Genomic DNA, 15572 nt, shown 5'->3' with positions numbered 1-15572 from the left:
AAAGAGAAAGGTATTATTACGGAAACTGAAAAAGAGACCTTGGCAGGAAGGAATAGAGAATACAAACTTAACAGTAAATCTACGGATGAGACTAGAAGTTATAAAAAGAATAAAAGGATAAAACTAAAATCTATGTCTCTGAATACACATAGCATTTGAAACAATCTAGATGAACGGAGAAAACACAGAAATAAATACGATTTAGATGAACTGCGAGAATACATAGAAATAAATAAGTAAAATTTGACGGAGGCATGGTTGCAAGGGGGCATAGATTAGGTCTTGAATATTGAATGGGATAGGATATTTGGAAGCAAGGAAAAGGTGGATGGGTAGCTCTGTTAGTTGATAATAATATTGGGACAACAGGGAGCGATGACCTAAATTCAGGAAATCAGGATGTGGAAACGGTTTGGGTAGAGATGGGAAGTCACTTGCGGGCGTTATGCACACACCTCCCAACAGTAACCACATGGTAGTGTGTAGCATCAAGGAAGAAATAATTGGAGTTGTCAGAAAGGTCTGGCAATAATCATGGGAAATTATAATTTACATATAGAATGGAAAAGACAGATGGCAAAGATAGGCTTGATGTATGTTTGTATGTTCATTGTATGTTTTCGGAATAGTTTCTTAGAACAGCATGTTCTAGAGCCAACCAGGGAGCAGATTATAGTAGATCTGGTAATGTGCAACAAGATGACAATAATTAATGGTCTCAGTGTGAAGGTGCCCCGAAGTAACAGTGATTATAATGTGGCCGAACATTCAGTTTGAGGGAGAGAGCAGTAGGTCTGAGACTAATATTTGAAACTTAAATAAGGACAATTATGGGGGCATGAAAGCTGAGCTCGCTAAAGGGAATTGGCAAATGAGGTTAAAGGATAGGTCAACAGAGATGGAGTGGCAAACACTTAAGGGGCTATTTCAGCGTGCACAGGATATATTCCAACGAGTAAGAAAAAGTCCAAAGGACGGACTCGCCATCCGCAGTTAACTCGAGTGTCAAGTGAGACAGTTCATACACTGGTTTTAATTTTCCAAAACTCCCTCGATACGGACAAGGCAGATTGCAAATGTAACTTTTTAGTCAAAAGGGAGGGAGACAGAAAGCAGGAAATTACAAGCCAGTTAACATAACTGTGGGAGGAAAAATGTTCAGATCTATTATTAAAGTTACAGCAGGGCACTTGGATAAGCTCAAGATAATCAGGCAGAGTCAACATGGTTTTGTGAAAGGGAAGTCATGTTTAACCAACTTATTGGGATTCTTTGAGGAAGTGCATGTCTGTGGATAAAGGGGAACCAGTGGATGTACTGCACTTGGATTTTCAGAAGGCATTTGATAAAGTGCCACATCAAGGGTTATTACGGAACATAAAAGCTCATGTTATAGTTGGTAACACATTGGCAAGATTGAAGATTGGCTAACAGGAAGCAGAGAGCAGGCATAAATATTTTTTTTCCAGACTGGCAAGGTGTAATAAGTGGTGTGCCATAGGGATCAGTGCTGAGACTTTAACAGTTCACAATTTATATAAATGACTTGGAAGAAGGGATAGAAAGGATGGCTTCCAAATTTGCAGATAGGAAAGTAAGTTGTGAAGAGGACATAAAGAAGCTACAAAAATATATATGGTGCGATTCTCCCAAAAAATGAAGTAGTGTCATTTTGGGTGGGTTTGGCAGGGTGTTCCCTGCCAGCTTTTTGGGTGAGATCCGCACCGATATGCACCCACATTTGGTCATTTTCTTGGGCCTCAAGGAGTTTCTCCTCGGTCTATCCCACACTTGGAAATGTCTCCATCAGTGGGGAGCTGAACTCGCCGGTGAGACTAGCTCCTCAAAGATCAGTGCGCCATTTGGAAAAGGTGGCATTGCCAGGGTGTCAAGTTGGCACTGCCGGGGGAGTGCCAGGGTACTTCCTTGTCCTGAGCATCAGGTGGGCTCCACCGGCCTACAAGACTCCCAGAGTGGCCAACACGCCAGGTCTCAGCTTGTGGAGACCAGTACTAATCGGCGCCTGGTTGAGGCCTAGCCGGTGCAGCTGGTGACTCCCAGGATCCAGGAGGATGCGGTCTCAAATCGGCCAGGCATATTTCAATGACCCGTTAAATATGGTTACCTGGATCATGTCCAGCAAGGGCGTGATTCAGTCTGCGCCAGGTGCTGCAGGTCGAGTAACCCACGCGTGGCCTTGCACCTGGCGTGTAGCCCTATTTGGGCCTCTGTCATGATCGGCGCTGGGCACAACACAGTGGAAAAATCACACCCATAGATAAAGTGAGTGAGCAAAGATCTGGATAATGGAGTAATAATGTGGGAAAATGCAAAATTTTCCATTGTGACAGGAAGACTATAAAAGCAGCAGATTGTCTAAATGGCCAGAGATTGCAGTGCCCTTGAGGTACAGTGGGATTTGGGTGTGCTCGTGTATCAATCACAAAAGGCTGGTTTGCAGGAATTAGGAAAGCTAATAAAATGTCAAAATTTATTGCGAGGATAATTGAATTTAAAAGTAGCGGGGTTATGCTGCAGCTGTACAGGGCACTGGTGACACCACATCTGGAGTATGGTGTACAGTATTCATCTCTTTCTTTAAGGGAAGAGGTAAATATGTTGAAAGCAGTTCAGAGAAGGTTTACCAGACTAATACCTGGAATGGGTGGGTTGTCTTATAAGGAAAGGTAAGACGGGGGAAGCTTGTAGCCACTGGAGTTTAGATGAGTAAGAGACAAATTGATTGAAACATATATAATCCCGAGGAGTCTTGACAGGATGGATGTAGAGGGGGTGTTTCCTCTTGTGGGCGAATCTAGAACTAAGGGTCACTGATTAAAAATAAGGCATCGCCCTGTCATTTAAAACAGGGGTGAGGTGAATTTTTTCACTCCGAGGGCTGAGACGTCATTCCTGCCATCCCAGGAATCAGCCTGGCAAGCCTTCGCTGCACTCCCTCTAGAATAAGATCATCCTTCCGCAGATAAGGACACCAAAACCGCACAAATATTCCTACACTCAATCCTCTCACTATGAAGGCCAGTATACCATTAGCCTTCTTTACCGCCTGCTGTAGCTGCATGCTGACCTTCAGCGACTGGTGTGCGAGGACAACCAAGTCTTTGTTGCACATTCCCCTCTCCTAATTTATGGCCATTCGGATAATAATCTGCCTTCCTGTATTGGCCACCAAAGTGGATAACCTCAGATTCATCCACATTACACTGCACCTGCCATTCATTTGCCCACTCACTCAGCCTGTCCAAATCCCACTGAAGCATCTCTGCATCCTCCTCACAGCTCACCACCACCCCCCCCCCCCCCCCCCCCCCCCTCAACATTGATTCATCTGCAAATTTGGAGATATTACAATTTGTTCCCTTGTCTAAATCAATGACTCTTGCTGGACCTGTGAACGCGTATGAGTCGAGGCCAAAGTTAGTCTGGGCTGTGATCTAGATTCTTCACTGCAGCACAGGGCCCTTCAGCAGAGTCTGTTTTAGACTATCGGTGACGAGATGTTCCAAACTATGCTTCCAAAACGCTGGCTTTCTTCACAGCCACAGGAATCATTTAATCCAAATAAAACCATTGCCGCCTGCTCTCCACCCTCTTCAGATGATATGAATTCTTCTTGGGATGTTCCAATCCTATCCATCACCCCTCCCGAAACAAAATACAATTTATACAGCAGAATTAAGAAGCACCCCCCCCCCCCCCCACCCCACCCAGCTCAAGGCGACAACAAACTGTATCACGGGCTGACAAATGTATGTCTGTGCAACTGCTGAGTGCTGATGCTGCTTATGTTACTACAGGTCATCACCAAGGGGAGGTTAGACATTTCCCCACAGGAAGGGAAAGATAAAACAACCAGATGACCCTCAGGGTTTTCTTGGATACTTCTATTCCGAAAGGTCCCGTTTGATTACTCTATGGATGCTGGGATGGCCATGGCATTGATTCATCTCCTGTTGAAATACAGGAGAGGGAACTGCGTGTAATCCCAGCTCAGTCAGCAACTCTCAACCCGGTGGGTCGTGATAGGAGACAAGCTGCAAGTGCTTTTGATGGATATGCTAGTATTGAGAAAAATGTGCCTGAAGGCAGTTTTAAAATTCCCTATAATATAACTCGAGCATAGTCCAACTCCTCGAGTCGAAGGATCTTTCCTGCACTCACACAAAAAATCACAACACAGAAAGCAGAGGACCAGGCTGCAAAATACTTTATAGCATCAGCTACAGGCTGAACATCTGGTAAAATAAAAATCTCGGACTTTTTAAATATCAGGACGAAGGAAAACAAGTTCTGTATGTTACAATCTTAAATTCGACTATCCTAATTAAATAAATCTACTAGTTAAATTTGCCACCCAGAGGGATACTTTTGCCTGGGAAGAGGGAGGTATGCCACACCGCAGTCCCACGCAACTTCTTCACACTTTCCAAACTTCTTAGAGATTAAGAAATGCTAACACATAATGGTTATCCTTTCAATTAGCAACATCAGTCAAGGTTTGGATTTCACTTCCTGTAGCTAAGGTAGCCGCCAAGAAAAGACTTTCCTTACACTTTTCAATATTTGTCTTTAGGCTCTGTTTTAGTAATCCCCATTTTGCTAACTACAGGGTAAAATCCTTCAGTCGTGAAAACAGTTTCTCTCTGGGGCCTGGGAACAGTTCAACATGCAAAACAACCCATCAGCGATATTTATTTATGGGCGAGAAGGAATCAATACAATAGCTCTATTTAGCATTAAGGAAATTAGATCAATAGGCTTTTTTTCCACAGCTCGCACTGACTTCCGATAGTGATGATCCAAAATCGTCCCTCACTACCATGACGTCTCGATTGGAAACTTGGATTATGTTCCTTTGGTGGGAAAATGCACTATTTGGAGTGGGTCAAGTGACACCCAGTTATAACAACGACAAAAGGTCTCAAATCTGACAAGTGACCTAGAATGAATTAGTTATTCTCAGCCAGGTAGCAGCAACAGTACAACTGGACTGGGGAGAAAAAGGGCATTGGTTTAGAAAATCACTCATAAACAGCAACAATTGCTCGAAAGCATGTACACGGAATCAGGCAGCAGAAAAGGAAGCCATTCAAATCTGAGCCAGCCCTTTGCAAGAGCTATTTCGCTTAGTTCCTCTCCCACCTGCATGTGTGAATTTTGGACATGGGCAAAACATGGCTTCACTATGATCCCTCACAGTGCTGATCTGCCAAATGCTCTCTGCCGAGGCTTACAATTTAAAAATGGTCACTTGTAAGGTTGCTGACATGTCTGCACAGATCAGCGCCTTAAGGAGTAGGTGGAGACAACTTCTAAGTCCCAAGACTCCCATTAAGAAAAGTTCAATGGCTAACTAGTGCAGGGTTTCCTCATGTCAATGGGCTAGACAGAGAATAATAAATGAAAATTGTCACAGTCCCCGAGGACCATAGGCTACTCTCCCCTTTTGTGAGAGAGGAGACTGGTAGTGATTTAACCTGAGGGCCACCACACCTCAGGCAAGGGGCAAGTTGAGAAGGCGGGACCTTCATGAATAACCTCAGCCGGTACAGGAATTGAATAATAATAATAGACTTTATTAGTGTCACAAGTAGATCGCTTCTCAGCCTTTCAGCTAAGGTCAAGTGTAGATCAAGTAGACTTACATTAATACTGCAATGAAAATCCCCTAGTTGCCACACTCCGGCGCCAGTTCGGGTACACAAAGAGTGAATTCAGAAAGTCCAATTCACCTAACGGCACGTCTTTCGGGACTTGTGGGGGAAACCGGAGCACCCAAAGGAAACCCACGCAGAACATGCAGACTCCTCACAGACAGTCACCCAAGCCGGGAATCAAACACGGGACAACCGGCACTGTGAAGCAACAGTGCTAATCACGGTGCTACCTTGCCGCTCATTCCCTGCGCTGTTGACATCACTCCTAATCACAAACTAGCCGTCCAGCCAACTGAGCTAACCAACCTCCACAGAATTATAAATATACATGGTGCCACGGTGCTGCCCATGTGAAGCAGCAGTGCTAACCACTGCGCCACAATGCTGCCCACGTGAAGCAGCAGTGCTAACCACTGCGCCACCGTGCCGTCCATGTGAAGCAGCAGTGCTAACCCACTGCACCATCGAGCGACCCACGTGAAGCAGCAGTGCTAACCACTGTGCCACAATGCTGCCCACGTGAAGCAGCAGCGCTAACCACTGTGCCACAATGCTGCCCACATGAAGCAGCAGTGCTAATCACTGTGCCACGGTGCTGTCCATGTGAAGCAGCAGGGCTAAGCACTGTGCCACGGTGCTGCCCACGTAAGCAGCAGTGCTAACTACTGCCAGTGCTGCCCACATGAAGCAGCAGTGCTAACCACTGTGCCACAGTGCTGCCCACATGAAGCAGCAGTGCTAACCACTGTGCCATGGTGCTGCCCACATGAAGCAGCAGTGCTAACCACTGTGCCATGGTGCTGCCCACATGAAGCAGCAGTGCTAACCACTGTGCCATGGTGCTGCCCACATGAAGCAGCAGTGCTAACCACTGTGCCACGGTGCTGTCCATGTGAAGCAGCAGTGCTAACCACTGTGCCACGGTGCTGCCCACGTAAGCAGCAGTGCTAACCACTGTGCCACGGTGCTGCCCTCTGAATGAGCTTTCTGACCGAAAGGTGCAGAAATCCCCCATCTCAATATTCTTCACTCACACAGCCCATAGTGCAATGCTGGGGCAAGAACACTTACAAACCTTGCTAGTTGCAAACCTGCAGGAAAAGGAGGCTAGAAACAAATTGTTTGCCAAACCTCTCATTTGGAAATGTTCCCAATGCTCCGGAACATGATGCTGGAAGAGAATGGTAGCATCGTACAGCACAGGAGACCATTCCGTCCAAAGTGCTGATGCCCATTTTTTGACAGCACTATCCAATTATTCCACATCTGTTCTTTCCCCCATAGTCTTGTCATTTTTCCTCTTCAGGTATTGAGCTAATGCCCTTCTGAAAGTTACCATTATATTGGTTTCTGCCTTTCATTCAGATCAGAACTGTCATCAGCTAAACTTGCCAACTAAATATTCCCCAAAGGCCTTGATCTAAATCGCCTGCAGCAGTTGCTGCTGTTTGTTTCATTCTCCAAGGATAAGTTGTCACAGACACAATATTGACTACAGTGGTCCCTGAGCGAGAACATTGGATCCCACAGCGAGTAGGGTGTCCGATTGCAATTGCCACAAATGATGATGGCAGAATTCAAGTAACTGGAATGAATCTCCAATTTTAACAGTGCAGAAAACATTTCAATTCAAATGTACTGCATCGCTGAACAGTGACTTCAAATAAAACATTGGAATTGCAACTTGCAGTAAACTGTTATAAATACAAATCAAAGGTCACAAAATTTCACCCAGTGACTGGGTTCAAGGCCAGGTATTTTCTTCTGCTGGGGGAACCTTTAAAAGGAAGTCACAAATTCCCCTGAATCTCACCCTCTGCCTCCCATCCTTCATCATTATCCTGTTGTCCAGTTGCATCTTTGCATCATTTTGCAGCTTTCAGCTAGTCCTGCTAACCAGCTCATACGTAGAACATACATAGAAAGCAGGAGGAGGCCATTCGGCCCTTTGGGCCTGCTCTGCTATTCATCACGATCATGACCGATCACTATGTTCAATACCCTGATCCCGCCTTCCCCCCATATCCCTTGATCCCTTTAGCCCCAAGAGCTATATTTAATTCCTTCTTGAAATTACACAATGTTTTGGCTTCAACTTTCTGTGGTAGCAAATTCCACAGATTCACCTCTCTCTGGGTGCAGAAATTTCTCCTCATCTCAGTCCTAAAAGGTTTACTCCTTACCCTCCAACTATGACCCCTAGTTCTGGACTCCCCCACCATCGGCAACATTCTTTCTGAATCTACCCTGTCTAATCCTGTTAGAATTTTTTTAAGTTTATTCCCTCTAACTCTTCTAAACTCCAATGAATATAATCCTAAACGATTTAGTCTCTCCTCATATGACAGTCCTGCCATCCCAGGAATCAGCCTGGTAAACCTTCGCTGCACTCCCTCCATAGCAAGAACATCCTTCCTCAAATAAGGACAGTAATACTGCACACAAACTCCAGGTGTGGCCTCACCAATGCCCTATACAATTGCAGTAAAATATCCCTATTCCTCTACTCAAATTCTCTCGCTATGAAGGCCAACGTACCATTTGTGTTCTTTATTACCTGCTGTTCCTGTGCGCTTACTTTCATTTGCCTTATCAAGTCAGTCCCTACCAACTCTCTGCAGAGCAATTCAAACAGATCCTTTCCCCTACTTTATTCTTGTAGCATTGCATGTTTATTTCCCTGAAGCATGCATCCATTTCCTTATGAAATCATTGATCATCTCCATTTCCACTACCCCTGTAAGCAGCGACTTCTAGCTCATTACCACTCGCTGCGTAAATAAAGTTCATCCTCATATCTCCCACCCCAACCTGGCATCTCTTGCCCCAAACCCTAAATTTATCCCCTTTTCGCCTACCTTATTCAAACCTGTCATAATCTTGCATGCTTCAATCAAATCTTCTCTCAACCTTCTCTGCTTCAAAAAGTACAACCCCATTTCTCCAACTTAACCTTGTAGCTAAAATCCTTCATCCCTGGAACCATTCAAGTAAATCTCCTCCGCACCCTCTCAAGGAAAATCACATTTTTCCTGAAGTCAGGTGACTCAAACTAGGTGTAATATGCTAATTGTGGTCTATCCAGGCCTTCATAAAGCTTCAGCATAACTTCCCTGCTTTTGTACTCAATACCCTTACCTCTTTTTATGAAGCCCAAAGTCCCACATTTCTTACTAACTAGTCTCTCAATACGCCCTGCCACCTTCACAAATCTATGGACATGAATTGCCCCCTCCGCCCCCCCAGGTCTCTTTGTCCCTGCACTCTTTGGACTGTGCCATTAAGTCTATGCCGCCTCTACCCACCTTTCTGCCAAAATGCCTCACACTTCTCTGTATTAAATTCCTTCTCTGCCCATTCTGCCAGCCTACGATCTGTTGTTGTCGATTGGTATTATCCTCACTGCCACATCTTCAAGATTAGTGCCATCAGTAAATTCTGAAAATCTACTCTGCATTACAATATGCAAGTAATTTATATATCAATAAAATCAGTGTTGCCAGCAATGACCCTTAAGGATAATGACTGGCTGTCTACCATCCTGCAATCTGAAAAATAGTCACAATTAAAGCTGAGGCTGTGGGAGAGGGGAAGCTACAGAAAGAAAAACTCTGGTTAGCAATTTCTAAGGTGGAAAATCTGTTTCTAATGCTATAGATGTGATATCAGGTCAACACAGGTCTGAGAACAGGAACGTTAATGGGGGAGATAGCTATCCACTCTATATAAAGTGGAAAAACTCAAAAGAGTTGATGAATGTGATGCATAATTATTTCAAGGCTCAAGCATGCACGAGAAGCCACAAGAGGCAGTGCTCACCTTGACCTGGGATTCGTAAGCGACCCAGACAATGTACCCAAAGTACACAATGTAATGAGTCACAGTTCCCCTGAGGATCACAGAATGAGCAAGTTTACCTTGAAATGGGTTCAAATTAAGCCGAGGAGCGAGGTTTATAGTCTGAAAATGGCCACGTTCAAAGCAAAATTTAAAATAAACAGATTGGAGGAAGACAATAAAAAAACAAGGTTGGCAGCTCAGGCCTCCAGCCTGACGCTAAATAGACCAATAAAAAATACACGAAGAGGAAAAATTACCTCAACAAATCCTGCAGGGAGAAAGGAGGAAGATCTCACTGGAAAGAACACAAAATAAGTCATAAAAATAACCTAGAAAATGGAAACAACACATAACAACAGCAGCAACAACTTGCATTTATAAAGTATCTTTAGCATATTAAAATGTTCTGAGGTGCTTCACAGGAGTGTTATTGGATAAATGTTTTGCCACTGAGTTACTTAGATGACCATTAGCTTATTCAGAGGTGGGTTTTAAGGAGCAGTATAAATTCATTGAATACTTCAATAGCAAGAGGATTATCAGAGAAAAACTGAAGACATTAAAAGATGCAAATTGACTTGGGTACAAGATAGTAAAAAATATGAATTATTATTTCCTGAGCATTATATTGGATTCCTGAGCATTAAAAACATACTGACTTCAAAAGAGAAAAGACTATCAGTGCAACATTTAGGACTTCAGTACAATCGAGACGGAAGTCTGAGACAAATTGAAATCGCCTAAATCAAGTAAAAGCTGAGGATTAGACGATGTTTATTCCAAAGTGCTGAGAGAAACTAACAAGGAGATTTTAGAGGCACGGGCAGTTTTTAGTGAGTGTTATGATCCCAGCTGATATTACTACAGGACGAGTCGACCCCAAGATGGACACCAGCTCAATAGGTCATGGGCGCAATTTAATGGAAACATTTTGGTTGCAATTGGCGGGATTTTTGTCGAGGGGCATGTTGGCGAGATCGCAGCCCGTATTAAGTGGCACTTAGTACCACTAGCTTTTTTTTTAGAACATACAGTGCAGAAGGAGACCATTCGGCCCATCGAGTCTGCACCGACCCACTTAAGCCCACACTCCCACCCTATCCCCGTAATCCAATAACCCCTCCTAACCTTTTTTGGACACTAAAGGCAATTTATCATGGGCAATCCACCTAACCTGTACGTCTTTGGACTGTGGGAGGAAACCGGAGCACCCGGAGGAAACCCACGCAGACATGGGGAGAACGTGCAGACTCGGCACAGACAGTGACCCTACAGGGAATCGAACCTGGGACCCTGGCGCTGTGAAGCCACAATGCTATCCACTGTGCTACCGTGCTGGCCGCCTCACCGTCTGACTCGCCAGAATCAGGTACTTGTGTACCAAACAGAATAAGCAGCAAGTAATAGACCGAGCTAAGCAATTCCACAAAGAATGCATCACATGTAAGCTCTGTAGTCCCTCCACATCCAGCCGTGAGAGAAGATGGACAATTAAACAACTCCATAGAGGTGGAGGAGGCTCCACAAATATCCCCATCCTCAATGATGAAGGAACCCAGCACATCTGTGTAAAAGACAAGGTTGAAACATTCGCAACAATCTTCAGCCAGAAGTGCAGAGTGAATGATCCATGTTGGTCTCCTCATGAGGTCCCCAATATTACAGGTAAGTCTTCAGCCAATACGATTCAGTCCAAGTGATATGAAGAAATGACTAAAGGCACTGGATATTGCAAAGGCTACGGGCCGTGACACTATTCCGGCAATAGAACTAAAAACTTGTGCTCCAGAACTTGCCGCACTCCTAGCCAAGCTGTTCCAGTACAGCTACAACACTGGCATCTTCCCGGCAATGTGGAAAATTACCCAGGTGTGTCCTGTATATAAGAAACAGGAGAAATCCAACCCAGCCAATTACCGCCCTATCAGTCCACTCCCCATCATCAGCTAAGTGATGGAAAAAGTCATCAACAGTGCTATCCAGCAGCACTTACTCAGCAATAACCTTCTCACGGACGCTCAGTTTGGGTTCTGCCAGGGTCACTCAGCTCCTGACCTCATTACAGCCTTGGTTCAAATATGGAAAAAAGAGCTGAATGCCAGAGGTGAGGTAAGAGTGACTGCCCTTGACATCAAGGCAGCATCTGACCGGGTGTGGCATCAAGGAGCCCTAGCTAAACTGGAGTCAATGGGAATCAGGGGGAAAACTCTCTGCTGGTTGGAGTCATACCTGGCAAAAGGAAGATGGTTGGGTTGGTTGGATCTCAGCTCCAGGACATCACTGCAGGAGTCCCTCAGGGCAGTGTCCTAGGCCCAACCACCTTCAGCTGCTTTGTCAATGACCTCCCTTCCATCATAAGTGGGGATGTTTGTGGATGACTGCACAATGTTCAGCACCATTCGCGACTCCTCAGTTAATCAAGCAGTCCATGTCCAAATGGAGCAGATCTGGACAATATCCAGGTTTGGGCTGACAAGTGGCAAGCTACATTTGCGCCACACAAGTGTCAGGCAATGACCACCTCCTACAAGAGAGGATCTAACCATTACCCCATGACATTCAATGGCATTACCATCGCTGAATCCCCCATAATCAATAGACTGGAGGTTACCATTGACCAGAAACTGAACTGAACTAGCCATATTAATACTGTGGCTATCACAGCAGGTCACAGGCTATGAATCCTGTGGCGAGTATCCCACCTCCTGACCCTCCAAAGTCTGCCCACCCTCCATAAGGCACAAGTCAGGAGTGCAATGGAATACTCTCCACTTGCCTGGACGAGTGCAGCTCCAACAACACTCAAGAAGCTCAACACCATCCAAGACAAAGAAGCCGCTTGACTGCTCTCCCTTCCACAAACATTCAAACCCCCCACCACTGATGAACAGTGGTACCGAATGGGTGCCCATCTCCAAGATGTAGAACATAAAACATAGAAAAATACAGCACAGAACAGGCCCTTCGGCCCACGATGTTGTGCCGAACATTTGTCCTAGATTAAGCACAAATTAATCTACACCCCATCATTCTACCATAATCCATGTACCTGTCCAATAGCCGCTTGAAGATCCCTAATGTTTCCAACTCAGCTACTTCCACAGGCAGTGCATTCCATGTCCCCACTACTCTCTGGGTAAAGAACCTACCTCTGACACCCCCCTATATCTTCCACCATTTATCTTAAATTTATGTCTCCTTGTAATGGTTTGTTCCACCCGGGGAAAAAGTCTCTGACTGTCTACTCTATCTATTCCCCTGATCATCTTATAAACCTCTATCAAGTCGCCCCTCATCCTTCTCCGTTCTAATGAGAAAAGGCCTAGCACCCTCAACCTTTCCTCGTAAGACCTACTCTCCATTCCAGGCAACATCCTGGTAAATCTCCTTTGCACCTTTTCCAAAGCTTCCACATCCTTCCTAAAATGAGGCGACCAGAACTGCACACACTACTCCAAATGTGGCCTGACCAAGGTTTTGTACAGCAGCATCATCACCTCACGGCTCTTAAATTCAATCCTTCTGCTAATGAACGCTAGCACACCATAGGCCTTCTTCACAGCTCTATCCACTTGAGTGACAACTTTCAAAGATCTATAAACATAGACCCCAAGATCTCTCTGCTCCTCTACATTGCCAACAACCCTACCGTTAACCCTGTATTCCGCATTCATAAAATGGACAACCTCACACTTATCTGGGTTAAACTCCATCTGCCACTTCTCAGCCCAGCTCTGCATCCTATCTATGTCTCTTTGCAGCCGACAACAGCCTTCCTCACTATCCACAACTCCACCAATCTTCGTATTGTCTGCAAATTTACTGACCCACCCTTCAACTCCCTCATCCAAGTCATTAATGAAAATCACAAACAGCAGAGGACCCAGAACTGATCCCTGTGGTATGCCACTGGTAACTGGGCTCCAGGCAGAATATTTGCCATCCACCACCACTCTCTGACTTCTATCGGTTAGCCAGTTCGTTATCCAACTGGCCAAATTTCCCACTATCCCATGCCTCCTTACTTTCTGCATAAGCCTACCAAGGGGAACCTTATCAACTGCCTTACTAAAATCTATGTACACCACATCCACTGCTTTACCTTCATCCACTTGCTTGGTCACCTCCTCAAAGAATTCAATAAGACTTGTGAGGCAAGACCTACCCCTCACAAATCCGTGCTGACTATCCCTAATCAAGCAGTGTCTTTCCAGATGCTCAGAAATCCTATCCCTCAGTACCCTTTCCATTACTTTGCCAACCACCGAAGTAAGACTAACTGGCCTGTAATTCCCAGTGTTATCCCTATTCCCTTTTTTGAACGGGGGCATGACATTCGCCACTCTCCAATCCCCTGGTACCACCCCTGTTGACAGTGAGGACGAAAAGATCATTGCCAACGGCTCTGCAATTTCATCTCTTGCTTCCCATAGAATCCTTGAATATATCCCGGGGGACTTGTCTATCCTCAAGTTTTTCAAAATAGCAAACACATCTTCCTTCCGAACAAGTATCTCCTCAAGCTTACCAATCTGTTTCACACATTCCTCTCCAACAATATGGCCCCTCTCATACGTAAATACTGAAGAAAAGTACTCGTTCAAGACCTCTCCTATCTCTTCAGACTCAATTCACAATCTCCCACTACTGTCCTTGATCGGACCCACCCTCACTCTAGTCATTCTCATATTTCTCACATATGAGTAAAAGGCCTTGGGGTTTTTATTGATCCTATCTGCCAAAGATTGTTCATGCCTTCTCTTAGCTCTCCTGATCCCTTTCTTCAGTTCCCTCCTGGCTATCTTGTATCCCTCCAGCGCCCTGTCTGAACCTCGTTTCCTCAGCCTTACATAGGTATCCTTCCTCCTAACAAGACATTCAACCTCTCTTGTCAACCATGGTTCCCTCACTCGACCACCTCTTCCCTGCCTGACAGGGACATACATATCAAGGACACGTAGTATCTGATGTGTTAGGCAGGTTGGGTCGACGTGGACTGCACTTGATGCAGTGTAGCGAGAGACAGACCTCCAACACTTGATAAGATACAACACGATTTTATTTAACGTCTTAACTAATATAAATGTTCAACTGTGGGTTGACACTATACTGACTTGACTGGAGACCGAGTACTGGCCTGACCAGACTTACTAGCTACCGCATGGTGTTTGCACTGTCTAGCTCATGAACTCTGACTGTCTCAGTGGCTGGGTCCAGAGAGAGCGGGAAACCTAATGCCCTCTGGCTTTATAGTGGTAGTGTCCTGTCTGGTGATTGGCTGCTCTGTTCTGTGTGCTTACTGGTCATCCTGTGTGTCAATCACTGCCTGCCTGCACTCCATTATATACATAGATGTATATTATGACAGTATCTGTTCCTTGAACAAGTTCCACATTTCAATTGTGTCCTTCCCTGACAGCCTATGTTCCCAACTTATGCACTTCAGTTCTTGTCTGACAGCATCGTATTTACCCTTCCCCCAATTGTAAACCTTGCCCTGTTGCACGCACCTATCCCTCTCCATTACTAAAGTGAAAGTCACAGAATTGTGGTCACTATTTCCAAAATGCTCCCCCACTAACAAATCTATCACTTGCCCTGGTTCATTACCAAGTACCAAATCAAATATGGCCTCCCCTCTGGTCGGACAATCTACATACTGTGTTAGAAATGTTTCCTGGACACACTGCACAAACACCACCCCATCCAAACAATTTGATCTAAAGGTCTCGGAAGTTGAAGTCACCCATGACTACTGCCCTGTGACTTCTGCACCTTTCCAAAATCTGTTTCCCAATCTGTTCCTCCACATCTCTGCTGCTATTGGGGGGCCTATAGAAAACTCCCAACAAGGTGACTGCTCCTTTCCTATTTCTGACTTCAATCCATACTACCTCAGTAGGCAGATCCTCCTCGAACTGCCTTCCTGCAGCTGTTATACTATCTCTAATTAACAATGCCACCCCCCCGCCCCCCCACCTCTTTTACCACCCTCCCTAATCTTGTTGAAACATCTATAACTAGGAACCTCCAACAACCATTTCTGCCCCTCTT

At 45.1% G+C, this 15572-nt stretch overlaps 1 protein-coding gene across 5 annotated transcripts in view; it reads right to left on the bottom strand.

Moving 5' to 3' along the window:
- Positions 1-15572, bottom strand: part of disp1 (dispatched homolog 1 (Drosophila)) — a 480584-nt gene that overhangs the window by 222748 nt on the left and 242264 nt on the right. For 2 of the 5 annotated variants that reach the window (XM_038798975.1, XM_038798976.1), the window contains one exon: positions 9776-9813. The exons of the other annotated variants lie outside the window; for them this stretch is intronic. The gene's annotated coding sequence lies outside the window, so the exon portion shown is untranslated. The remainder of the gene's footprint in view (positions 1-9775; positions 9814-15572) is intronic. 5 annotated transcript variants of the gene reach the window in all.

Source organism: Scyliorhinus canicula, chromosome 6 (genome assembly GCF_902713615.1).
Source record: "Scyliorhinus canicula chromosome 6, sScyCan1.1, whole genome shotgun sequence".
Classification (NCBI taxonomy): domain Eukaryota; kingdom Metazoa; phylum Chordata; class Chondrichthyes; order Carcharhiniformes; family Scyliorhinidae; genus Scyliorhinus; species Scyliorhinus canicula.
Note: the sequence above shows the minus strand (reverse complement) of the source record. Positions and strands in the feature narration are given on the sequence as shown.